Below are 18166 nucleotides of genomic sequence, written 5' to 3' on the forward strand. Positions count from 1 at the left end.
AAATTACAGCTATATTTAAGATTGTCTTGTTTTTATTTTCTTTATATTTATTATATGCAATGAAGCCATACTAGAGAATCAAAAGATAGTCTTCTGTACTTACTAAAAAAAAAATACACACATGCACACATATACGCAAACATTTCTCATTTTGAATTTTTTGGTATACTTATTATTTAATTTTCAAAACAAGGGCTGGCATTGTATCTCAGAGTGGCCTAGAGCCTGCTCTGTAGCTCGTCTCAAACTTGCGGTATTCTTCCTGCTTCAGTATTACAGGAATGGGTCAACATGCCCGACTTGTTCTTTAGTTTTATTTTTGCAAACAAGCATATAGCATTATCTCTATGTGCATAGCATTTTGACAGATGCTGGATAATTATTTAGTCAAGAAAACATTCTCTGCTCTGAAGGACATTATTGCTTTATAGATCATATTATCAACAAGAATGGTTTCTATATTTATACTGTTAAACATATTATTTGTTCCTGTTTAAATTCTCAGCAGATGCAGGCTCCCTACAAAAAGTAATACACAAAAAACTCATATTCAAATTCTGTGTTTTTGCTGTCAGAGAGTGATCTTGGATTTGTGATTTGCCCCATGGCCACTCTGATTTCAATGTGTGTATTGCATTTAAAAAGGGCAGTTGTTGACAGTCACTGTGCCCTGGGTTGTTGTTGTTGGTGACAACTGGTCTTCTCGCTGTTGTCTTCCCACAGGAGGACAGCAATGTGCTTCTCAAAAGCATTTCAGAGGTTTTCCTCTAATTATTTTTCTCTTATTCCTCACTGTTTGGTTTCTTAGGCAACGTGGCTTTCTCCAGTGTTTGCTGACGTCTGTGCAGCCTCTCTCCTGCTCCATTCCCACCTTTTCTTGAGCATTTCTCCCCTTCCTCTGATGCTTTTGAAGCACACCAAAGGAATAGAACATTTTCTTAAATATCTGCTCTGTCTACCACTTAGAAGGACAGGACAGAAAAGAAAGCGCCTTCAGAGGCTAGGACCCTGTCTTTTTTTGGTTATTTATAATAGCGTTTTAACCAGAAAGAGTTTGTGTTCTCTCCTTAGTTCCCCCTCTCTCCCTTCTCCTTCCCTTCCTTTTCCTCCCCTTTCCCACTCCACTCTCTTCTCTCTTCCCAACCCCTTACTCCCTTCTATTCCCCGCCACTACCACCACCCAGCAGGTTTCTCACGTGGACTGTGCTGACCTTGAGGCTTGCCTTGAACTCTGTCCTGTTTCTGCCTCTCTCTAAGTGAGAGTAGAGGTTATGCTACCACAGCTGGTTGCTCGGGTTCTTTCTTTCACAAGTTACTAGGTGTAGACTGTGTGAGCTACTGTGGAGCAAAGTCAAGCCAAAGTGACCTCTATGTGTCATTTATCTCTATGTCTGTTTATCTCTCAGGCTACTCTAGAATTATACTGAAATTTCCGTTTTTAAAACTTTTTTTTTTTTGGTTTTTCGAGACAGGGTTTCTCTGTGGTTTTGGAGCCTCTCCTGGAACTAGCTCTTGTAGACCAGGCTGGTTTCGAACTCACAGAGATCCGCCTGCCTCTGCCTCCCGAGTGCTGGGATTAAAGGCGTGCGCCACCATCGCCCGGCCTCCGTTTTTAAAACTTATGTCAGGTCAGTAGGATGGTTCAGCAGGTTAAAGTACCTGCCACCAAGCTTGACGACCTGTGTCAAGTGATCAAATTTTTTTTTTTTTTTTTGTGGCACACACACACACACACACACACACTAAACTAAATGTTTTTGAGACTCGTGTCTGTGGATGCATTTCTACTCCTATGGGAAGGGGGAGCAAGCAAAACTGTGCTCCTGTCTGGAAGTCTCCCCTCTATAGGTTTCTTCAGTGAATTTGGTTCCCCAGCTCCTGGCAATTTTTGAGGGGGAAGGTGGTTACTTCAGGTGTGTCTTTGAAGGGGGTGACTGGTCCCTGGGCCTCCTGTCTGCCACATTCTCCCAGCACCGTGGTGCTCAGGCCTGTGCGGTCGAGCAGCTAGAAGGCTGCCCTCGTTTACATCATTCTCAGTTACTTTGGTCACAGCCAGGTGAAAGTGATAATAAGGCCCCTTATGAGACTTCGTGAATCCCAACTTCTTCACCCTTTGGCTTCACTCTAGTACCAGCTACTGTTCTGGCTGGAGACGGACCTTTCGGTTACCTAATGCATAGCCCTTTTAGTTTTTGTTATTTAGTATTAGACATACATTATGTGCACACTATTAAGGCAGGGTCTCTTGCTTTGTAACCAAGAGTGGCCTCAGACTCATAATCCTCCTGCCTCAGCCTCTTGAGTGCTAGTATTGTAAATGTAACGGTAAGCCTAGCCTTACCCCATTTTTATAATGTCTTTCCCCACACCCCACTTCGAGTTTCTGACCTTTCTGAATATTTTCTTTTAAAAATTATCATAATCACATTACCTTCAAAATTAATTTTTATATATTGGGGTATTGCTGATTTTTTTGTCCATTTTGGGACCTCACAATTTATTCTGAACTAGGTTTTATTTGTGCCCTTAACTGCTGTAATTTCATGATCAATGTCATCCATGAATCAAAGGGCTCAGTTTTTTTTTATGTTGTTATATTGTCTCCCTTTTAATTTATTTTTTATTTTATTTATTCATTTATTTATTTATTAAAGATTTCTGCCTCCTCCCCACCACCGCCTCCCATTTCCCTCCCTCTCCCCCAATCAAGTCCCCCTTCCTTATCAGCCCAAAGAGCAGTCAGGGTTCCCTGCCCTGTGGGAAGTCCAAGGACCTCCCACCTCCTTCCAGGTCTAGTAAGGTGAGCATCCAAACTGCCTAGGCTCCCACAAAGCCAGTATGTACAGTTGGATCAAAAATCCATTGCCATTGTTCTTGAGTTCTCAGTAGTCCTCATTGTCCGCTATGTTCAGCGAGTCCGGTTTTATCCCATGCTTAATCAGACCCAGTCCAGCTGGCCTTGGTGAGTTCCCGATAGATCCTTTTGATAAAGTTATTTATAAGAAACTTTCTGGTTTGAGTATATCATGGGTCTGTGTTGAGGTAATATTTTTAATGCATTCTATAAGTTTAGTGAGAATTGGCCCACCTAAGCCAGAGATGAGTTTTGGGAGTATAGCTGAATGTCTGTTGATATTTGTCTCGGGACACTGTGTCCTTTACATAATGATTATTTGACATCTTCAGCTAGAGAACAAACTCTTAGCATCTTAAAAATCATGCTCAAAAGTATACATTCTTTACTCTGGTTGAGATGGTTTACAAGGATCTCTCTCTCTCTGTACTTTATTGCATATTTTCTCTCCTAAAAATAGATGATCTTTATCCAAACCGTAGTTTTTATAAATATTTGCATGTCAAGCAACATTTTTCCTACAACATGGATTTTGTTTGGTGAGTTTTGTTAGAGACGCCAAGAGAGCTCCTACTCAATGTTTATTCTCCTCTCTACCTCTGCCCAAGCAAGGATCCAGCGCACTGTCTTACCCATATCCATCTGCTGTGGCTCTACTGAGGGGTCATCTTTCTGTTTACTTTTGTTGGGTGGAGCTGACCAATGCTGTTATTGTTATCTTCCACACAAGTTCAACGTTAGCTCTAACCATGTGCGTCCACAATGGGCTACTTTTTATAAAGATAGTACAAACACGTTTCTTTTAGGTGCTGGTCAGAAGTTTGTGTGAGCTAGTTCAAATGGATAAATCAGGGGTAGCTGGGAAAGATGGTAAAGTTCCTCCCGCACAAACATAGGACTGGAGTTCGCTGTCTCCCACCATCACATGGGTTCTGGCGGCAGACACCTTTACTTGTTGAGCCATCTCACTGGCTCCATCTTAACCACTAACTGTATGCTTCAGAATGTTATGTAAATTCATATTGTGTAATCAAGGTCTAGAACTTTTTTCATCTTGCAAAACAGAAACTGTCCTTCCATCAGACAGCTCCATCTTCCTTCCCTGGCCACTGACAACTGCCATTGTGTTTGTTTCTGTGAGTTTAACTGACAGTTAGAAAAACAGTTGTACATCTAGCATCTGTCAGTCATTTATTTTTGAAAACTTTTTGTCTTTATTTCCAGTCAGTAGATTTTTGAGCTCGAGAGGAGAGAAATCCAGTAAAACCAGCAGCCACACTTTGTATTTATAGTTGGATGAGTGTTGGTAGTCACCAGCCTTAAATGGGAGCAGATAGGAGGAGGTGGACAGTAGCTAGTGACTAATTCTAAGAGGGCATTTATTACATACCTGCAGATGGAGGAAACACCTACTGCTTGGATTAAAGAGGCAAGGTGAATCTTAGTGTATGATGATACACACACACATACATACACACACAGACAGAAACAGAGATGGGGGTAGTGGACAAAGTTCTTCATGTAGATTTTTCTTTTCAGCTTTAGGTACAAAGCTGGATCATCTCTGAAAGTTAGAGGTCTGAGTGTGTTTGGATGGCTTAAAGAGGGTGACAAGCTGCACGGTAGCAGCTGAGGCATGAACAGTGCCATTAGCCCCAAGCCAGTCAGGGCTAGTTAGGAAAAACCTTATCTCAAATAAATTAAAAAGAAAACAAAAGTGACAAACTTTGAAATTTCCAGAAAATAGGGTAGCAATGTAGCCAGGTATGTGTATAATCGCAGTGCGATGACAGTGTTAGCTAGAACAATAAGAACAGCCGGCCCACCTTCTCTGTGACTAGTGTGTGCCACTTTGTATATTTAGCTTCACCGCAACGTCATGGAAGTTGTTGTTAAACTGGAGAGAAAACAAGCTGTGAACTTGGGACTCCAATTTCATTCTTTTAGCTTATGTCTGGGCCTTTTCCTCTTTCCCGTGAATGCCATTGAGACTTGCCCACTTGACTATTGCAAAGGAGAAATTTAGGATATATTTTAAAAAAATAACAGAGCCGGGCGGTGGTGGCGCACGCCTTTAATCCCAACACTCGGGAGGCAGAGGCAGGCGGATCTCTGTGAGTTCGAGACCAGCCTGGTCTACAAGAGCTAGTTCCAGGACAGGCTCCAAAACCACAGAGAAACCTTGTCTCGAAAAACCAAAAAAAAAAAAAAAAAAAAATAACAGAAAGGGTCAAGAATGGACAGAAAAAGTTTTATATATCTAAAATGTTAATAAGACAACTACAACAAAATAAAAACTAACATTTTTTTCCTTTCGTCAGGATGACTGGTGGCTTCAGTAGGTTTATTGAGCAAACGAAATAAGCACAGGGCGCTCAGACCAGTTACAACCTTCACTGTCCAAACACTTGACTGAAACCTGTGTATGGAACACTAAATAGGGGTCCATAGTCTTCAGTTTCCGTTTGGGGGAGGAGGAAACCTTTTATCCATAGTTCTGTTTGTTGACCATGACTGTGTTATAATATATATATTTGTAACCAGTGGCTTCTCTTTAATGACTCTTTACTACTATTCCTTTTAAAAAAATATTTATTTATTATGTATACAATATTCTGTCTGTGTGTATGTCTGCAGGCCAGAAGAAGGCACCAGACCTCATTACAGATGGTTGTGAGCCACCATGTGGTTGCTGGGAATTGAACTCCGGACCTTTGGAAGAGCAGGCAATGCTCTTAACCTCTGAGCCATCTCTCCAGCCCCCTTTACTACTATTCTAAATACATGTGTGCTTCAGAAAAAAGGCTTCTTAGTATCATAAATTTAGGCTTATTTTCTGGTTTGTTTTTATGTGCCATATGTGAAGGTTCTTTTCTGAGAAATGTTTATAAAGCAGATGGAGTTGCAGTGAGCTTCCCTACTGACCAGCGTCCTTATGTCCCGATAGACAGTCACAGTGAGCTTCCCTACTGACCAGCGTCCTTATGTCCCGATAGACAGTCACAGTGAGCTTCCCTACTGACCTGCGTCCTTATGTCCCGACAGACAACAGGCACCTTGTTGATTTACAAGTTAACTCCATTAATGAGATCAGTTAAGTTCTAGGCTGTGATTGGCTTATTTGAAGACCCTTTACCTATGAGGGAGTACATTACTGTTTGTGGGTTAGGTTCACATTATCTTAAATGCACAGTGAGCACTGGCTACTTCTTCCAGGCTTAATCCTTTCAAGCAGGTGGTATCTTACCAAGTTAAATGTCCCATAGACTTTCATTTTTCCTTTCCTCTTTTCCCTCACTGTCTTATCTTTTTTCTTCCTTTCTTTTATTATTATTATTATTATTAATTAATTAATTTTTTTTCAAGATAGGGTTTCTCTGTGTAACAGCATTGCCTGTCCTGCAACGTACTTTGTAGATCAGCCTGGCCTCGAACTCAAGAGATCCTGCCCTTGCCTCCTGAGTGCAGGGATTAAAGGCATGCACTACCATCACCTGACATCATCATCATCATCATTATTTTTATTTTTATTTTGTTGGTTCGAAACAGGGTCCCACTACAGAGCTCTGGCTGACCTAGAATTTATTATGGAGACCAAGATAACCGTTAAGTCATTATGTAGCTGAGAATGACCATGAACTTAGGCTCCTCTTGCCTCTCTCTACCTCCGAAGTGCAAGAGTTAAAGCTGTTCATCACCACCTCAGCTTGCACTTGTTTTTGACTTTGTTATGATGTCTGTCATTTTGTCTTTAGCACAGAGAAACTAAATATGGGGCTGGAGAGATGACTCAGAGGGTAAGAGTACTGGTTACTCTTCCAGAGGACCTGTGTTCAATTCTCAGCACCTACATGACAACTCTCAACTATCTGTAACTCTAGTTCCAGGGGATCTGATGCCCTCTTCTGACCTCATCAGACACCAGACTTGCATGTGGTGCACAGACATGCAGGCACAATACTCATACACATCAAATAATAAAATAATTAAAAAGTAATTATTAGGTATAATGTGAAATACAGTACAGACAAATTTCATTAGCACCTAAATACAAAACTGTCATGCAATGGAAACTTGTTTCAGACTGTACACATGTACAGACTCTTCCAAAATATTTTTTTATGGTTTATTTAACTTTATTTTATGTGCATTGGTGTCAGATCCCTTTCAGACAGTTGTGAGCTGCCATGTAGGTGCTGGGAATTGAACCCGGGTCCCCTGGAAGAGCAATCAATGCTCTTAACCGCTGAGCCATCTCTCCAGCCCCCAAAAAGATACTTTTGAAGTTTTGCTATGGAGACAGATTGAGAGTAAATGAGAAGATGTTTCCTTAGGTCCCCTTTCGAAGAGTAGTCCCTGTTCTTGGGAGTCTGCCCACAGAGGTCCTAGGCTAGGAGAGTATGGCAAGGTGAAGCTTTCTTAAGTTTTGTACCCAAAGCTAATAACTTTTTAAAATCCTGAGAAGAAACTGCCGATTTCATCATGGCCCTGGTATTTTGTTGGTATAGAGTGAAGGATGATCTCAGAGGATTTGAAAGCCTGCCCTGGGATGTGTGTGACACATGCCCTTTTTCTGGTTTCTTTTTCTTTGACAGCACAAGACACTTTTGAAACTGTCCATATCCTAAACTAGTGAATCCAGATCAGCACACACAACAACCATGTTTCCCCAGCTACATGCTTTGCTGAGCTTTCTGATCTGGGTTCCAGAGTTTATACAGAGCAAACTCTAACATCTGCCAAATTCTGTTGGGATGTGGAAGGGAGTGGAACAGTCTGGAATCTGGAAGTGCATGCTGCCTTTACGGTAAATTGCAGTTGGGAATTTGCTTGCATGTGGATTTTCCCTTCATGCACCACTGTGATATTTAGTGGGCTAAGCTGGAAAGGTCACTCTGCAGGAGATGGAGAACACTGAGTGGCCAGCTAGTAGCCATAACCTCCATTTCTCCTGTGGGCTATGGGTTTGGCTGTTGACCTTTAGGAATATAGTGATTTCTGTCCGTAACTTTCAGCATGCGGAAGAGATCATGGTTGATTACATATACAAACCTTCAGTAAGCCGGGCGGTGGTGGCACATGTCTCTAGTCACCAGCACTCGGGAGGCAGAGGCAGGTGAGTCTCTGTGAATTCCAGGCCAGCCTGGTCTACAGAGCTAGTTCCAAGGAACCCCATCTTGAAAAAGAAAAAACAAAAACAAAGAAAATCCTCTGGTAAAATATTTAGATTTTTTTTCCCTCTATATCATCCTCCCTGAGTAGGAAACATGCTAACCCATAAGTTCAAGTTCAGTGGTTGGAACCTTAGAAATTAAGTATCTTTCCCTTTCTCATCTTAAAACAAACAAGACTTTCTTAGTTTGTTGACTGATTTTTAGGTCAGAAGTTGAGACACTGTTTTTGCTTGTCTGTAGCCAGTTAAGAACTTTAGTGCAAGACACTTTTTTTTTTTTTTTTTTTGTATGGTAATATGAGACCAGGGAATTAGACACAGACCTGACCTACTTTGGAAGAACTGGAGGACAAAGAAAACCCAAACTTGCTTCATATTTTGGTTGAAAAGCAGAGGTTTGGGAATTGGAAGACCAGAGTTTCTCTTCCAGGATTCCAACCAGTCTAGTCTGTCCCCTCCATGCACTGGAAGTTCCCCTGCATGTGCTGCTTGTAGATGAAGCCGTTGGGTGTTTGCTGATCTGGAACTCTTTGGCTGTTTTCCCAATGGCACTATGGCTTTGAAACGAGGGTGAAAGAACATTTTAAAATGTTTTTATTGTTCATTATTCTTTTTTAATGTGTTCACTTGCATGAATAAGTCAACCTTTCTTTTTCTTTCTTTCTTTCTTTTTTTTTTTTTTTTTTTTGGTTTTTCGAGACAGGGTTTCTCTGTGGTTTTGGAGCCTGTCCTTGAACTAGCTCTTGTAGACCAGGCTGGTCTCGAACTCACAGAGATCCGCCTGCCTCTGCCTCCCAAGTGCTGGGATTAAAGGCGTGCGCCACCACCGCCCGGCTTAACCTTTCTTTTTTCTAGTGGCACACACCTTTAATTCCAGCACTCGGGAGGCAGAGGCAGGTGGATCTCTGTGAGTTCGAGACCAGCCTGGTCTACAAGAGCTAGTTCCAGGACAGGCTCCAAAACCACAGAGAAACCCTGTCTCGAAAAACTTAAAAAAAAAAAAAAAGAAACAGTTGGGACAGAAACATACACCATTCATTATACATATTAATGAACTGATTAGAATAGTAGTTACCTAGTTGACTGCTGTGGCTGCCTAGGAATTGTGATTCTCTTTTCCTCTTAGTTTAATTATTTATCTAATTATAATTTTATTATCAACAAGTTTTTTGTTGTTGCTTTTTTGAGATCAGCTTTCTCTGTGTCTGTCCTGGAACTACTATGGATACCAAGTTTGAACTCAGAGAGATCTCCTTGCCTCTGCCTTATGAGTCACATGTGTGATTAAAAGTTTGAGATAACCTTCTCTAGCTTTACTTGTCATTTTCTTTTTTTTTAAATATATTCTTTTTAAAGATTTATTTATTTATTATGTATACAGTATTCTTAGTATTCTGCATGTATGCCTGCAGGCCAGAAGAGGGCACCAAATCTCATTACAGATGGTTGTGAGCCACCATGTGGTTGCTGGGAATTGCACTCAGGACCTTTGGAAGAACAAGCAGTGCTCTTAACCCACTGAGCCATCTCTCTAGCCCTTACTTGCCATTTTCAATAGTGTATCTCTGGTAGTCCTCTTTGGCCTTGGACTTACTCAACTCTCTAGTGTTAGCCCTACGAGTAGTGGTGTTACAGACTGTACCATCACATTTGCTCCCTGGAATAATTAGTTGGCTGACTGATTTAGGAAGTACTCAGAATTGAATCCTTTTACTTATGAATGCTAGTCAAGTACCCTACCCCCGAGCTCCTATTCCTTGAATATACCTCTCTTGACTCTATCTCTAAACTTCAGAAATTGTAAGTTTCTCTGGCGATGTGTGAGTGTTTAACCTGCATGTGTTTACACGTCCTGTGTGTGAGAGCATCTGATCTCTGGAATCTGGAGTTACAGATGATGTGAGAAGTTAAGTGGACCCTGGGAACAGAACCCAGGCCCTCTGCAAAAGCTCTTCATCACTGAGCCATCTTTCCAGCCCCTTCCTACTTGGTTTCTGTGGGGTTACCTGTGGTCTGTCACTTTTCTAACCCAGTACCAACATAAATGCATATTATAGGTCTCCTTGGCAATGAAAATGAACTAAGAGTCCTATTTGATTTAGAACTAGCATTGTCATAAAACATAAGGAAGGACTAATCGATGGTATAACTGTTTTTTTTCTAAATTGTAGATGCTTTAATTTTTTTACATCATTGTTACTAGCTATATTCAATATTTTACCTATCAGCCTGCAGTTTTGATAATTCTTTTTTTAAACATAGTTCTTTATTGATTCTTTGGAAATTTCACATCATGCGCCCCAATCCCGCTCACCTCTCAGTCCCTCCACATCTGCACCTCAGTGATAATTCTAAGTTAAGTCTTTGGTGCTTCTTTAGCAGCTGTCTGAGATTCTAGGCTTAGACTTTAGTGAAAGACCAGCTTTTGGGAGGTGTGTAGTCTGGTAAGGGGAAGCCTTTGATGCTAACTGCTATATTGCACATTCAGTTAATGTACCTGTTTCCACTGTGATGCGAGTCTAATTTATATGATAGTGTTACCACTTAGCAGGTTTCTTTGTGGAAGTGTTTTTTTTCTTTTTATCTCTGTGTCCTTCTTTATCTTTAAAATAAGTATCAGAAAATTGAGAATTAATTGTTTCCTGGATTTTCCAGGAATTGACTTAGGTTACATGAATGGCACCATTCTCCACATGAAATGCTAATATTTGTTTTGGGAATGAAGTTAACTTTACTTGAAAAACTTGATTATGAAAAATTGGGGGAATGCAAAATTTTCCCCCATAGCGTTATGCTTTTGCTGGAGTTCTAGAAGTTCATTGTCTGCTGGCCATGGTAGTACACAGCTGTGAGAAGGAGAACTACCTAGAAGTTTCCTGCTCATCATGGGCTCATCAAGCTCAAGGCTTTTCAGCTTTCGGCTTCACAGGACCAGCCCAGTCTCACAGCCATCCAGATGGGGAGCGTCTGGTTAGACAGTGCTCTACTGTACCATCTACATGTGCATGCTGTGAGACCTTCAGAAATGAGGAGGGTAATTGGGAAATACCTAACCCCCCCCCCCCAAAAAAAGAGAAGGAATTTGATAAAAGTTTTCAAACTGTTTTTGTGTTTCCTTGGTCGACTGAGGCTTGTGTCCTTGTATTCAGGCTGTGGATCTTAGGTCTTGGGGTATATTAATTAATATATTGAGAGGGTTTAACATGTGAGCCATTGTTTGGTTCTCCAAGAGGAGCCTTGCTGTTATATGGTTGCCAGGATAGCTGTCCTGTATGACAAATCACCACAGGGTAGGTTTGAGAAAATTAAATCATGGTGGTTGGGTTTACGCAGCCTTCAGCTAGACTTGAAGAAGCCCGCGTTCCAGTACTGTATCTTACCTCCTGAACAGTGTCCGGGCTCCTTGACTGATGCCGTCCTCGGGAAGAGCCCGCCCTTCTGTGTTATTTCTACCTATGAGTTGGCTCTCCAGGAAGAGTAGCATGTGTTTCGTTAAGAAGATTTACCTTGAACTTAATTCAGCTTTCTGCCTCCTCCCAACCTCATTTCAGAGCACACCGCCAAGTTCTCCACATTTTTAATCTTTCTTCTTTGGGGCTAAAGTTGAATCTCTTAGCTCATTTTCCCACTGTGACATTAAATTCTTCTTTGGCCTGAAAGAGTCTTGTTTTTCTTTCATTTTGGAAGTCTCCTTAACACTGACTCTTTTCCTCCTGCTCCTCTCGTGCACACGGGGCTTGGGCTGCCACTCGGAGCTGATAGGACTTCCTTGTCACCTCATCTCACTTTTACCCTCCCTCTACTTCCCATCCTTAACCTTTCTCTCTTTGCAAAGATCTCTTGGAGAGGGGTCCAGACTCAGTGGTAGAGCCCTTGCCTTGCAGGCAGGAGGCCCTGGGCTCTATCTAAGTACCTTCTGTTTGCCTTCCACTCTTTAGTCCCCTTCCCCCTTCTCTGCGTTAGGGCTGTAGAATGCCCTGGTTCTCCACCAATGAACCACGTCAGCTAGGACATCTGTGCCAGCGCCCAAGCCCTTGAATTGAGCCTTTGTGCCTGCCAGCCTAAACATCTCCCTTCAAGACTCTCGCTGCTTGTTAATCTAAAGTAAATACCAGAAGATGGAAAATTGGATTCTGATACTTACCTGTCCTTCATTTTTATTGTCAACTCCATCTTTTCTTTTATTCATTTCTTTTTAAAAGTATCTTTTTGTCCAGACCATGTAAATGGTAAGCCCACAGACCACGGGTTATTTTATATTTACACACTATGAGTGTACAGCACATTGTTGGTACTTTGTAAATACTGGTTAACCACAGTAATACTTGTGTCAGTGTGCCTGAGCAAGTCACCTGTAATAGTGAGGATAATTGTAGGGCTTCTGCCTTCTGAAATGGTAAATGGTAACCACATGGAAAAGATTGGAACTAAATAATCATTTTCTTTTTATCTTTGAAGGTTTCCCTTCGCTGTTGTGAGTAATCACCAAAATTTTTCCTTTGTTTCAGATGCCACTTATTAATTATGCCTAAACTACTACATTCCAGTTTATGAATGCTTCCAAAAATAAGTTTCATGGCACATTTGACCACTTTGAATAAATTTCCTATTCATTATCCTACAGAAATCCTAAATGAATGTACTGTTTTGGATTTACCATTCAGGAAAGTCCAGTAAAGTATAGAAGAATGGAAACTCTGCCGTGTACCTCTAAATGCTGTGTGTTTTAGAGAACAGCTAACCCCATCCTTTATAGTTCTTTGAAAGTTGCCTTCTCCTTGTGGGCCCTGTTGAATCCTCCCGTGCGGAACTGGCTCATACTCTCGCACCCTCGCTATTAAGCTTGCCAGCTGCACATTTTCCAAGAAGCGGCTGTGATGGGTGCGTAAATGACAGAAGAGTTATTTCTGTTCAGATGTTCAACTTTCCCTTACCGCACTTCTTGGATTGTCTGTTTGTATAAAACTAAAATATGGACTTCAGTTAAGAAGTTGGTTTGAGTACAGAGGTTAGGTTTGTCCCAGGAATGTGGCCAGCCTATATCCTGACTCTGGTCATGTGACACAGTATTAATCATGGCCACTTAGTGCCTGCCAGGTTTGGCTTAAGACTTCAGCTTGTGAAGTTTCTGGTTTCTTTAAGTTGTTTCCCCAGTGGTCACTCCGTTTTGTAGTTGGGTTGAAGAGAAATCTTTGTTTCTTCTTCATCAAGGCTAATTAGAAAGGTTTTATAATTCCTTTTCTAGGCCGGTAGTCCCAAATTGTATCTATAAAGAATTAAGCCCTACCCGGGGAAAAAGTGGCTAGTTTTCCCCTTTCCCCAAAGATGGATCAGTTCCAGATGTGCAGAGGAGCGATGAATCCGCTGCATCTGATGATGCCGTAGTGTTAGTTCTCGGCTGACCTGGGGCTGGCAGGGCTTCCAAGACGCTGTCCTTGGGTCCCCAGGAAAAAAAAAGTCTTCATAAAAATCCCTTCTTTTCATTTTTCAGTCTTATCCTACACAATTATAAAATGAAGATTTCCAGAGAATACTGGCCTGTGACCAATTGTTTGTGCCCATGGTTAAGGGAATATGTGTCATACATACATCTTTTAGATGTTGGTTTTAATCACTGATTTTAATTTGATTTCTAAATGAATAGGCACAGTATATTATGTATATAACAAAGCTTCTTTGAAGTTTGGCGATAATTTTTTTCCTTTTGGCAATAACACTATTCCTGTCTCATTTGGTGAGAGGGTCTCACTATGTAGCCCTGGCTGACTTAGAACTCATTATATAGAGCAGGCTGGGCTCAGACTTGCAATGATCCTTCTGTCTCTGCTTCCTTAGTGCTGGGATTATAGATGTGCACCACTGTGCCTGGCTTCCCTCAGTGATTTAAGTCCTGACACCTGAAAGCTTGAGAGCTGCTGTTTTAGGGTGCTCCTCCATTCTCTCTGGAAACCCTTAGAATGGCCGCCAAGGAACGTGCACAGTACACCACAGCCAGACACTCAGCAGACATTTTCTCAGTAGGGTTCAAATGAGCGGGTAGGATCCGAATCTAGAAACCCCCCAAAGCAGCATTTGAACACTGACTGCCTTGGACCTTGGGCCAACTCTCTGTGACATGCATAGTGGAGTCTCTTGGAAATCGTTTTAGTAGAATGTCTCCTATAGATTAGTTAGCATTTTATATCATCTAGACGAGTGTATCCATTAGAATGGGAGTGTACAGTGATTTAAATTGTTCTTCTCCCATCCCTTCTTGTGATATAGGAAATTGCACCAGGGCCTTGCTTTTGTCACACAAACCTTCTGCCATCGGGCTGCATTCCCAGACCTCTTTATAATTTTTATTTTGAGAAAGAGCCTCACTAATTTGTATTTTATTTTATGCTTTTTTTTTTGGAAAGGGCCCATGGAATTGTGATCCTCCTGGCTCAGTCTCCCAGTAGCTAGAATTGCATGCCTATGGTGTACCAAGCTTGGCAATAGTCACATTTCTAAAAAGTTAAAAGAATCAAGTAAATTTGAGTTGTATGTTCTATTTAACTTAATATCTAAAGTCTTATTGCCACATGTAATAGATTGGTGAGTTTCTAGTCCTTTGGTAATGATAATGTGATAAATGGTATATATTTTGTATCTCCACTGTATGCACTGGCTACACTCAAATGATGTGTAGCCACATGTGGCTGGTGGCTTCTGTTCAGGGCTAAACAGAGCTAGACCATTCAGTAATTCTAGAGCTGAGTTGAGAACTAACTAGAGTAGATAAGATTTGTCCTAGAAACAGACAAAAGAATTTGCTTCCATGTTAACACGAAAACATGGGTCCACTGAGAAAATAACAGAAATTCACCTCCCTGAGTTTTAAGACACTAAAATAAGAGAAACAGCTTTTTCCCTTAAAAAAAAAAATTCCTTAATTCCAGCACTCGGGAGGCAGAGGCAGGTGGATCTCTGTGAGTTCGAGACCAGCCTGGTCTACAAGAGCTAGTTCCAGGACAGGCTCCAAAACCACAGAGAAACCCTGTCTCGAAAAACCCCAAAAAAAAAAAAATTCCCCTCTCTAGAGCATGGGTGCTCCTCTTAGAAGCATCCCTGCCCCCACCCCAGCTATGCCTGCATCTGCAGACTGGTCTAAGGGACTACGCTTTCTCTTTGTGGAGGAAGTTTTGAGTTTTCCTTCAATATGATGTCTTTTAAAGCTGTATCTTTGTCATAGCAATTCACTGAAATCCTCACCAGGGGTTTTTGCTGGGGAATGTGATGGGGAAAGGTGGTTGGTTTTGAGCTTAGCCCTGAAACTCATTGGTTTGCATTCTGCCACCATATCTTCCCTCAGACTGTGCTGTCCGAATATGCAAGAGAATGCATTGCTCTGGGGGAAGAAACCACTAGGTCCCCCCCCCCCTCATTCTGCATGCACATTACTGTGTTGCAAAACTGAGGCAAGAGTTAAGGCAGCTGTGGTTTCAGAAGTGAGAACAAGGCGGTAGTGGCTCCCCTCTAGAGTGCATACGAAAGCTCTGACTTGGGCATGAGCTGAATTTAATTTTTTTCTTACCAGATGCCAATTTAAAAAGAATTCGTTGAAGGGAAATATGTTGCAGAAGGAAAAATTTCACAATCTGTATCTACTTAGCAACATATTTGATGTGATGCCATGTTTAATTAATATTAGAGTGTCAATCCACAAAGTCGTATTCTCTGCAAGAGAAGAGGGTTCTGTGTAGGACAGGCCGACCCAGGGAAGACACAGATTGTGCACTGTGTCAGTGTTCCTTCGCGTTAATAATTTTCACGTGCACATGTGAGCATACGACTTACAGACATCCGGCTCCAGTCTCGAAAATCATACTTTGAGCTTTTGGAGAGATTGCTCAGCAGTTAAGAGTACTGACTGCTCTTTCAATTCCCAAGGTTTTCAGGACTCAGGTCCAATTCCCAGCACCTACAGAGCAGCTCAGAGCCATCTGTAACTGTCATCATGAGGATCCAACTCCCTCTTTTGGTGTCGAGAGCATCGGCTTGCACATGGTGCACAGACATACATCCAGACCAAACACCCGTGTATACATACACACATATACACAATATACTCTTTGGAAATTCGTCTAGTTACCTGCAGCTTTACTTTTGTTATAGACACAATAAAGCAGTTCATGTGTACTTTAAGCTAAATTATGTAGCCCCCAGTAGTCTGTAGCTGTGAGAAATCCTTGTTCATTAAACTGTTCGGGTGTCTCAAAATAATCCTGCTTGCGCGCCAGCCCCTGCTCTCTGACTTCACGCTCTTCTGTTGTTCCTCCTCCTGCTCTTTAGAACCCCTCCTTTTCCCGCTTACAGCTAGGGCTGTTCTTGTGGCTGAGGAACATGTTGGGACCAGCAGGTTTGCGATTGTCCAGCAGTTCTTGAGTGCTCCAGGGATGGTGCTCCTTAGTAAGGAGGATCAGGAGAGCCAGGCCTGCTGTGAAGTGCACAGTGCTCTCTGGGGCACAGCCCTCAGGTTAGGCCTTGCTGTGTCTTCCATCCTGTGGTTCAGAGTGACTTTCCTGAATGGAATTCATTTTTCCCCCAGCTCTGTTCCTTTTATATTCTTTCCACATCATCTGGCAGCAGGTCAGGCGGCTCTGAATATTGCCCACAGATTGTTAGCTAGTTTACTTTTTGGCCCCTGGCTTGTTCTTTGACGGAGGAATTGATGTTTTAGATTCAGAATTATGTTGCTTAGTGAAGTCAGTCTAATCCATGACTTGGAATGCTCAAACTTTAATAGGGCTAGATTCCAGAAATTTTGAAATAACCTCACTACCTATATACAGTAGATCCCCCCCCCCCCCATTATCTGTAGGTGATAGGTTTCAAGACACAGAGGGGGCGCCTGGAGCCTGGAGCCTTCTTCCTTACTAATAAAATAGTGTAGGAAATTTATGTAACTATACTCTTTATCTTGAAATCTGATTGTACTGTAGGTCTTAGCAGCTATAGTAATGATTTTTTTTTTTTTTTTTTTTTTTGAGACAGAGTTTCTCTGTAGCTTTGGAGCCTGTCCTGAAACTAGCTTTTGTAGACCAGGCTGGCCTCACTCTCCCAGTCCTCTAGCCTGAGCAGGATTATAGGCATGTCCCATCATGCCAGGTTCTTTCTAATTATGGCGAGAAAGTGAACGAAGTACCTTCCCACTGCCTTTTGTTATGTCAGTACTGCTGGGTTGCTAGCATTGCTGCTCTTGTATTTTGGGGCGCTTGGATCAGTAAAACAAGGGCTGCCTGAGCCTGAGCAGAGCGCTGCTGCTGCAGCCAATCTGATAACGGAGTTGGTGACAGAGTAATGGGAGGGTAGCAGTGCAGCATATGTGCTGTGTGGAGAGATGATTTATGCCCCCGGCAGGACAGAGCTGGTTGTACATAACTCCTCAAGCTTGGTAGTGTCGTGTGGTTTAAAACCTATGCATTGCTTATTTCTGTACTTTTCTGTTTACTATTTCGAGATTGTGGTTAGTTGGTACCTGAAGCTAGAGAGCATGAAACTGGGGTTAGGTTGGTTGGTGCCAGTCTCGTCTGTGTCTGTCATGCGTCAGGCACTCTTCCGCAGGTTGCATGCATGACCTTAGTTAACAGGGGCCCTTCAGAGAAGTTCCTGTCCCTGTGCCCACATTTTACAAAGCCAGAGCTACAAGAACTAAAATAACTTGCTCAATGTTCCCAACTTTTTAATTCGAGCAACTTGGGTTCTTTTTGTTCTTACTTGTGATCCTATATCCAGTGCTGGGCAAAGCTTCACCTTTTGGTGTTTTGTGGAGTCTTTGTCTCACTTGTTTCCCTGAGGAGCAGAGAGAATTTGACACTGTGAAGGTATTCTCTAAAAGAGGTACTGTTTGTCATGACACTGTTTGGGGAGCTGCCCCAAGAGATCTGCTCTGCCAGGGGCAGATCCTGGGCCAGCTGATGGAGTTATACCTATGATTTGGCAAGTAACCAGTAGACATGCCTGCCAGTGGCCAAAAGTCGTACTTCTCAGGAATTAGAGATGAAAAGAGCTGCCAGGATTGTGAGTGATTCTGTTCCTCCATGTTAAAGACCCCATTACCACCTCCTACATTGTATGTGGAGTGCGATGTAGAAAGACCTCTCAAAAACATTGAA

General features: G+C 42.0%; 1 protein-coding gene across 2 annotated transcripts in view; it reads left to right on the plus strand.

Moving 5' to 3' along the window:
• The window catches only part of Sik3 (SIK family kinase 3), a 229811-nt gene that overhangs the window by 100865 nt on the left and 110780 nt on the right, over nucleotides 1-18166 (plus strand). The window lies entirely within an intron of this gene.

The sequence above is a fragment of the Chionomys nivalis genome, chromosome 4 (assembly GCF_950005125.1).
Source record: "Chionomys nivalis chromosome 4, mChiNiv1.1, whole genome shotgun sequence".
Classification (NCBI taxonomy): domain Eukaryota; kingdom Metazoa; phylum Chordata; class Mammalia; order Rodentia; family Cricetidae; genus Chionomys; species Chionomys nivalis.